The sequence below is a fragment of the Crocodylus siamensis genome, chromosome 9 (assembly GCF_052110815.1).
Source record: "Crocodylus siamensis isolate JL-2025a chromosome 9, ASM5211081v1, whole genome shotgun sequence".
NCBI classification, from domain to species: domain Eukaryota; kingdom Metazoa; phylum Chordata; order Crocodylia; family Crocodylidae; genus Crocodylus; species Crocodylus siamensis.
Genome location: NC_143403.1, coordinates 7,607,040 through 7,616,810, shown reverse-complemented (window position 1 = coordinate 7,616,810; position 9,771 = coordinate 7,607,040).

The following is a 9,771-nucleotide window of genomic DNA, read 5'->3' as shown; positions in this document are numbered from 1 at the left end:
AGCTGAATTATTTTGTCTCCCTGATTCACAGATATCTTCATGAAGTTTTCATAAAAAGAAACATGAAAGGAGTGTTGCTAAACTGTCTGTTTACCCTCTGAGTCTCTGAGTTTCACTCTGTCATCCTCCCAGATTTCCTTGCATTGGGTGACTCATTTGTCTGCAGTGTTACACTTTCAGCAAACTAGAATATGTTTGCTGTCATTTGTATGACATTCCATTTCTTCCTGTCACACCAAAGTCTTTGGCCTATATTATATTTGATTGTAAACTGATCCCATTTCCCTTAACCATCCTTCCCTTCCACTTTACCTTCCAGTACTTTAATCCCATTGACTTCACCCAACACTTGATTTACTTTGTTTTCTGTTGTCAGAACTGGGGCCTCATTTTAGAACAGTTCTGATCTCACTTTACTTTTGATTGCAAATCCCCAAATCCTGTAAGTCCACACTTGGAAGCAAAACCTAATCTACACAATGTTTTCTAGCCAATAGTGTTTTAGGGCTTGTCTACAATGTAGGCTGCTGTCACTTGAATTATACTTTTGCAGATGCAACATATGCCAACAAGAGGTTTTGCTGCCAGAGTTATAGCAGCTTCCCAAATGGCAGGAGTTTAGCTGGAAGATGTGTTTTTAAGCGGGCAAAGCTGAGTCTATACCTGGGTTCTTTACCTATGTGGGATGATGTTTCACATCCCTAGCCAATGTAGCTATGCTGACAGTAAACTGAAATCTAGACTAAGCTTTAGTTATGCTGACAGTTTGTTGGTTCAGCACCTTAGCACAGATCCAATTGGTGCAAAAGCCCAATGTGGATGTGTTAAATTAATATCCATTTGCACCTGCACACTAAGCTTTCCCATTTGGTACAGTAGTTTACACCTCTGGTTTACACTGGTACCTATATGACCCAGTACCTGCAAGATTTTAGTAAGGGCCACCTGAGCTGGTGAGAGATCGGGTTATTTTCTTGCTCTCTCAGATGCAAATCTCAAATCTTTCCTGTTTCACCAAAACTTCGGGTAACTTTTCTGCCTTCTTATATGATCATAGTTCTATTACTTTTCTCCTGCTTCTTTTATTTTATGTGCGGAACAAGCTCTTTGCCAGGCCTACACATTGAAAGCCCAACTGATTATTCATAAAAATGCCCAGAATTCATATTATGCAATCCTGTGGTGGCCCAAAGACACTGGCTTCTGTGGTCAGCCACAGCCTCTGCGTTGCCAAAGCTGGATGTGCTCTCTCTGTCTTTCTGTTTTAGTTAAAATGGACTCTTGCTTTTCTTCCATATATATAGCAGAGCCTCTCCCTTTACGTAGGAATGACACATCTCCCTTTACGTAGGAATGACACAACATCTCCCTTTTCCTCCAGTTCTTTCTTTTGTCCTATTGCACTTCAGCTGGGGCATGCCTTGAGTAAATGCTACCAGTCATCTTATTTCCTACATTCCCCCAGACTGTTAACCTTGCATGAATTATTACTTCCAAGAAATCAGACGAAGCTGGGGAATGGGTGGGAACAATCAGTAGGCTAATTGATGTAATCATAAAAATGAACCACACTAGCTCATTTCTTTAGTTGTATCTATGTAATACAAAGACTAATTCTGATAGGAAATGTACAATGGGATTGATGCCTCTCTTGTCCTTTGCTTGTAATTTGTCTTCTTAGGTTGCAAGTCCTTGGTGGTAGGAGCTGTATTTTTCATATATGGATACAGTGCTTTGTAAAACAAGGCCACAATCTAGGGGTAATACTCCTTGTTAGTGGACAGGAGTGTCCATTTTCTAATCCTGACCTGTATGATGTGACAGAGGGCAATATATTTAGTTCTGCCTCCTCATCTGTGTGTCACTTCTTTAGTTATAGGTACTACCATAGTATAAATACTTGATTAAAAAAATAATACTACAAAATAATGATTAAGACTCTGTGATGTCATTCTATCTTCTCTCTCTCCCTCTGTGATACCCCCTCACCCTATATCAAACTCTGCTACTGCTTCCTTCTCCCCCTCTTTCCCAGCCTGTTTCCCCCTCTGATCTTTTATAAGCAATCTCAATCTTTCACCATATCAAAAATCTTACTTCCCTACTGCCTTTGACCAAGGTGTGAAGATAAAATGCTTATCCTTTTGTAGGTGTTCCTTCCTCCTGTTTTTGTGAAACTTGAGGTATTCTCCAATTAAGGAAGATTTGTAGCTGTGTCTTACAAATCTTTTTAGCGTCATTATTATTTTGTGCATGTGTTAAAGTAGTACCTAGGGATCTCATCAAAGATCAAGGCCCTATAGTGTGCAGTGCTGTACAATCATGTGATAAAGAATCATTTGAGAGGGATAGGCTGGGTGGACAAGATAAAAATAACAGAGCAGAGTTTAACAGAAATTACAGCTTATCACTTGCCTAACCAGTGTCAGCTGAGAACAGCCTGTAGGAATCTTGGGAGAGTTAAGTGCTGAGGAGGAAGTAGTAACAGAAGCCTGATTGACTTCCTTGAGGTCTCTCTTGGCAGGCATATGGGGTGAGACTAGAGAAAAGCAGAGTTTGTGTAGGAGAAGTGGACTATCACGGCTTTTGTTATTAGCAGAGCACAGGCAAGGGCTGACATTTTGGCAAGCAACAGTGTTTGATACAGACAGAGGTTTCAGCAAAATGGGGAAGGACCCTTACAGGCCTCATACGGTTTCCTTCTTATCAGCTCATCTGTTTATTTTAGAAGCTGCTTCTTCCTCTGTGTCTGATTCAATATAGACTTTAGCCATGTGCCTCCCCTACTTCCTCTCTCTACTTTTGTCAGTTCTTCTACCTCAGCCAGCTCATTAATGCGCCTTTTTTGGGTGTATGTTAGCTCCCTTGTACGTACAAGCTCCCTTGTACGGACTCTCCAAGACCACTTTTTTTTATAAAATGCTCCTACCTGCACCTATATCAGATAAGGTAGAAGATGGCATGGAGAGCTATTCAGGTTAGTGGATGGCAAGCTCTCTCTAGCAATTGGTACCACCTCCTTAAGCTTCTGTACAAGCCCATTTGATAGAGGTGGTAAGTAGAAAGAACATCTAATGCTGGCAAGCATGGAGCATGCAAATCAAGAAACGTTGCTATGTTTGTAAGCGGAAGGTCCCTGAGTCTGAGTAGCTGGGGACTGCACTGCAATTACAGATTCATTGATTATCTGTATTAACTGGAGATCAGAGACTAGGTGAAAACCCCCAGACAAAAGCACTTCAAAAGCTGAGAGTGGGAAAATACCAGATGTGACATCCAGTAGTTTTCATGTAGTCCTGTTTTTCTCCAGTCCTGTGCTCTGCCTAGGGAAGTCCCCAGTAAAACTCAGTATTTTGAGAATCAAAATAGTGAGTGATCAGGAAGTTGGGGAAAGGAGGTGAGGTATAGGGGTTTATAGTGGAAATCCCCTTATTCTGTCCCATATATCCCACCCTAGGCACTAGACTTGTCCTTTCTGGTGCCCTTTGGAGAACTTTCTGGTCAAGTTTCAGCTGTCCTAAACAATGCAGCTTCCAATGCAGTGACTTATGTTCAAGTTATATTTAGAAATCAGGCTTATATATGTTTTGTGGGACTTCTGAGGAGATGATGTTGATGACAAGTTTAAGCAAGCTTTGAACTGGGGACACTAATGTCTGCAATAACTATGTAGTATTATATACTTACCTGGCATGGGAAATACCATGACCACCAAGGTGATTTTTGTACTGGCAGGGGAAAACCACAAATGTGGCAGGGGGCAGTATCCTGACTGAGGTAATGCAATTAAAATGGCACTATGTAGTGGAGGATTGTGCCCTTGTCTCCTTGCGGATAGGACTCCCTTATGACAGCCTCCCACTTAGACTTCCAGTGGGAGGATCTGAGCCACACTCCAACTTTATGGAAATGGGAGACTCCTTTCTAGCTTGTTCCTGCTGCCATACAGCTGAGGGCAAGCAAAACTCTGGGGCATCCGAACCCCATGTCTCCAGGCTTGGGCCTGCACATGGAATGCCCGCCAAAGGATTTGGAAGTATCTGAATCCCCAGGCGGGGGTGGAGGAAGCTTGCCAGGGCCACATATGGTTCTTGAATGATTCATACGGATTTGGAATTGATTTGCCTGATTTGACTTGGGACACTTTTTTTTTTGTTATGTAAAAGGGATTATATGCTGTATGGATTGTTCAGATTCATTGTATTCTCTACTGTCCGTAAAGGGTAATTTTGAAAGAGTTAAGACAAGACATAATTGTTAGGAAAATGAGCTGACTCAAGTGGATCTGATAGCAGGAATTTGCTCTGACTCAACAATGGCAATTTACAAGCAATGACTAAGGAGTCTGTTAATCCACATAGCACCCTCCTGAGGTGGGTAAATTAGCTCTGTTATTCCCATTTAACAAGTAGAAATTTGCATTGAAGGCTCGGGTGGTATGTAAACTCCTAGACTGATAGATTCCTATCTATGCATTCTGGAAATGCCTGGTGCTCAGTCCTCTGCTTTGAAAATCAGCTCACATCTCTGCAAAGACACCACTTGGAAGCAGACTGGCCAGAACCTGTGAAGACTTTTACAGTGAACACAAAGGCAATGAGCCCTCTTGCCCTGTGACAAGAGGAATTTCCAGGCTCTAGACATTTAGAGCAGATTTTATTTCCCTGTTTGAGCTGACTGTGGCTAAGAGTTCATTAGAACAGCTGTTAACATTGTAGGATCCCATAAAATAAATGATGAGTCTAAGGTGAACCCAACAAATGATTTTTTTTAAATTATTTATTGTAATTTATATAAATCCAACTAAATTTTACTTATTACATCATGTCACAACCTTTTCTTTCCATTTAGTTTGTCCTTTGGTGCCATTGTCTGTCATGGGCTTGCTTTCGCATAAGGTGCCTGCAGGCAGTACTTTTCTACTATGTAGATTTTGGCATCTCGCATGTTTTTCATGGTTTTTCCAAGCCCCTACTGTTATACAACCTGTGTTATTGGCAGCCAGGCGTGCCTGTGAATTTCCTGTCTTCCCTTTCTTCAGAATTCATATTGTTTTTATTTTAACACATGAGTATAAATGGGTGTTACCACGCATAAGAAGCTGTGATGCCAATGCTTCTGTTTTGCAAGTGAGGAGGGACTTCCTGGAGAACGCTTGATGGACTTGAAGAGCTGGGCTGGTAGTGCATGAAAAAAACTTTTGAAGATTGGATTCCTAGCTGCAAATGTCTTTGTGTACTATCTTGGCTTTACGGGTTCGGAACTGACATGATGAACATCCCCGTCACTGAAACGGAACACAGCTGAATGAGCTTTAAGGGGGAAAAACAGTTCTCGTGTCAGCCAAAGAGCTGGATGAATTCAGCTGAACGGTGGGGATATCCCTTTCTTTGTATTGTGTCCATTGTCTCTCTCAATATGCAACGTGTGCTTTTTTTCCCAAGAAAACAAAACAGAACCAGCACCAACCCTATACCTTTCTTTTAAAATCAATTGTAGTGGTTGTGCAAAAAGCACATTTGATAACACTGGAAGGCAGCAGAGTAGTCAGGTGCACTGGGCAATGATATGGGAAGCACATCTGAGTTCTGTTTTGGTTTCTGCCGCTGACCTACAGTGTCACCAAGGCCAAGGCACTTCACTCATGTTTCCCTCCAGTCCTTCATCCATCTGTTCTGTTTAGATTATTACGTTCTGTAAAAAAAAACAGAAAAAAAGGGAATGCCTTTTACTATGTGTTCAAACTGTGCGTAGTATAGTGGGGCTGTGGTGCTGGTTGCAGCCTCCAGTCGTGACCAGTACAAATAAACTACTATTTTTTTTCATCTTAAAAGTCTAGTTTTCTGTCCAGAGTAACCCCCTACCCACACTATCAAGTAGGCTGGGGGGACCATTCATCCCAGCAATACATTTATTATAGACCGTTTGTGAAAGGTTTAGTTAAAGGAACAAATTCCAGAATTCTTTAGTCTCATTGTGAACATTCCTTGAACAGAGATCATTCATCATTATGAACATTTGACTCAGTCCTGGTTATACAGCTGGTATACCATGGCTGTTCTTCGACATATCAACTGCTGTGCTAGTTAGATCACACTTAAAACTTGTGTTCCTACAGTAAAACCAAAAACTGTTTCCTTAAGATACAGGTTTTGCTTGAGATGCAGGTAATCGTGTTCCTGTATCATAAGGGCTTAGAATAGGAACTTGGCTAGAAAGGCAAATCATCTATTTCTTTTTCTGCAGTGCAGCTTTGGAAGAATATGAGTGGATAGGATATGTTCAGCCACACCAGTCAGTCGATGTACCTGGGAGGGGGAACTGCAGCCCAGCGTCTTGCTAGTACTTACAATTTACTTGTCTAGACAGGGCTTTTTGGTTGCCCTTTGCCAGACAATGCAAGTGTTCATGGCTTGATTTTATCACTATACAGTGACTGGACACTAGGGGGACCACCGTAAGGACTGTGACAATAGATAATTTCAGGGCAAGTTGCAAGAGTTTAGCTCTTGGACCTTTAACCCTTGATTGATGTGGCTAATAGTGGTACTCCTTGGTAAGGTGTGCTTTTTACAGTCTGCCAGGAAATTGGCAAAACTCTTTTTGGGTAGTTTTCCCCACATCCCCTATTTGAGGGGTGGGCAATTATTTTGGAAGGAGGGCCACTTAACGAGTTTGAGCTGCTGAGGACCACACACACACAATCTTTCAGAAGAAATCATTTGAACAAATGATAAATACAAAACCAAATTGTATGCTAAAAATCAAACACGGACCACAAACTATTTAAATTTTATTTTAAAAAAAGTTTTTTTGTCCTGATTTTTGTTTTGTTGAGTAGTGTATATTGAATTGATAGCATACTAGTTCAAAATAAAGTTTCTCTTCCAGGGGAACCAAAACCAGCCAGCTGGACACTCAGCCAAGGAAGAGCACCTCCACCTCCAGTGGAGCCCAGCTACTTCCCAGATCACAAGGGAGCTCCTCAGCCTGCACCCTGACAAGCCCATCATGAGCTGCTTGCACCCCAGACTCACCTGCCCTCCGCCCCTTCCTGTTCACACTTACCACACAAAGCCTGGGGAAGCCCAGCAACTCCCTCCAGATTGCCCCAGCTCTTTGCCAGGGCCATGCAGGTTAATTCCATCCACAGCCCTGGGGTACCCCTTTGGTGAGGAAGAGCTCCAGTCCCAGCGTATTGGGAGCAGCCTCAGCTGCTGGATGGGAACTGTGCTGGCTGCAGTCAGGAGGTGGCAGGTAGGGCTGGGCTGGCTCGCAGCACTGTCCAGGGCAAGGTGGAAGGTAGGGTTGGGCCCGGGGCCAAGCCTGGGACTGGGGTTGAGACTGGGGCTTCACCTGCCAGGAGGTACCGGGGAAGCTCCACTGCCTCTGGGCCCAGGTGTGGAGCACCTGCTGAATGGAGGCCAGCAGGCGGGTGGGGCTCCTTCTGCCCAGCGTCCCCTGCGGTGCCAGCAGAGGCTGGAGGCAGAGCTGCTAGGGTCCGAGTGTGGCTTGCCCAGGGCCTGCTGTGTGGTGCCAGGAGGGCAAGCAGATGGGGCTGCTTCTGCCCAGCTTCCCCTATGGCACCAGCAGAGACTGGAGCTGGAGCTCCTGTGCATGCCACCTGCCTGATAGAATCAACTGGTGGACTTAATACAATCCATGGGCCATATTTTGCTTGCCCTTGCCTATCTGCACCAAACAGCAGTTAGAGAAACGGCACCAATTTTGAGCAGCTTGGCATCACAATAGATTTGAACCGGTGGTTTTTCAAGCAGGCCTGTCTAGTCTACAAGCACAAATTTACACCAAAATGACTCAAAAGTAGGATTAGATTTCCTACTTTTAAAATTATTTTGGTGTTAAGTCTTGTGTGTGGATACATACATTTTGCACTGATTTATTCTAATTGTTTTGGATATAGCAATTAATTGGATATAGCATTAGTTTTGACTGCAATAGCCAATAGGTCCTGGCAAGACCAGTGCTCTTTTGTGCTAGACAGTGCACATATTTGTACACATTACAGAATTATAGAAAAATAGGGCTGGAAGGGACCTCGGGAGGTCATCTAGTCCAAGGGAGGGTCATTCCTTTCTAAGCCATCCCTGCTTTAATTTAAATCAAGGGTGTCCTTTTCTTTATTTGATAGGATGTTACACAGGTTTAAAGCCATGGATTAGAACAGATTTGGTTATTTCAGGGTAAATTGATGTGTAGTTCTAGCCTAAGAAAGATGCATCTAAGACAAAGTTGTTACCAGCTGGTAGTGTTCAGGCCTGACAGGCCAGTTTGCCTAAGATTGCAGTACAAATAATCATCAATGCTCCAAAAATACCTGTAGTGTGAAAGGCCCTTTAAAAGGAGAATTCTCTCTCATTATTGAAGATGTAATTCATGTCACCAAGATTAATATTATTTTTCAGTGTTTAACTAGACCACTTAATTAGCACCATTCCATAATACTAAATCTGTGGGGGGAACAGTTATTGATTTCCCATTTTTGTCCTAATTAGTCTTTGGTACTGGTATTCAACAGAAGTATCCCATGGGATTTCTAGTAATTCTGTTGCAACATCAGTATCTTTATTAAAATATGGCATGATGGGAGGAGGCAGGGACCTGAGGATGGTATGTAAGAACTGTCAGACTGGATCTGACTTGTGGTCTATCTAGTTCTGTTGATTCCCATAGATTCATAGATGTTAGGGTCGGAAGGGACCTCAGTAGATCATTGAGTCTGACCCCCTGCCCTGGGCAGGAAAGAGCGCTGGGGACAGATGACCCCAACTATGTGCTTGTCCAGTCTCCTCTTAAAGACCCCCAGGGTACAGAAGAGCACCACCTCCCTTGGAAGCTCATTCCAGATTCTGGCAACCCTTACTGTGAAGATCTTTCTAATGTCCAGCCTAAATCTGCTCTCTGTCAATTTGTGGCCATTGTTCCTGGTTACTCCAGAGGGTGCCCTAGTAAACAGAGCATCTCCTATTCCTTGCTACCTCCTCTTGATGAATTTATATGCAGCCACAAGATCACATCTCAGCCTTCTCTTGTGAAGAGATCTAGGTCTCTCAGTCTCTCCTCATAGGGCCTTGCCTCCTCTGAACCCTCTCAAGATTCTCCACATCCCTCTTGAAGTGTGGCGTCCAAAACTGGATGCAGTACTTCAACTGCAGCCTGACCAGTGCTGCAAAGAGGGGAAGCATCACCTCCTTGGACCTGTTCGTCATGCACCTGCTAATGCATGATAAAGTGTGGTTAGCCTTGTTGATCACTTCATCACACTGATGACTCATTTTCATCTTGGAGTCCACTATGACTCCAAGATCCCTTTCCGCTGTTGTGCTGCTGAGGTCATCCCCCAGCCTGTAAGTGTGTTGGTGGTTCTTTTTGTCCAGGCGCAGCATTTTGCACTTGTCTTTGTTGAACTGCATCCTATTTCCTTCTGTCCATTTTTCTAACCTGTCAAGATCTGCCTGGATCCATTCCCTACCCTCTGGTGTGCTAGCTTTGTCCCATAATTTGGTATCATCTGCAAACTTGGACAGGGTGCTCCCCATGCTCTCGTCCAAGTCACTGATGAAGACATTGAATAGCACTGGTCCAAGGACCCAGCCTTGCAGGACTGCATTACCCACATCTTTCCAGGCCAATATTGACCCATCCGCCACCACTCTCTGGGCGTGACCCCTAAGCCAATTTGCTACCCACCTGACCATGTAATCATCTGCATCACAGCCTGTCAGTTTATTTATGAGTACAGAATGAGAT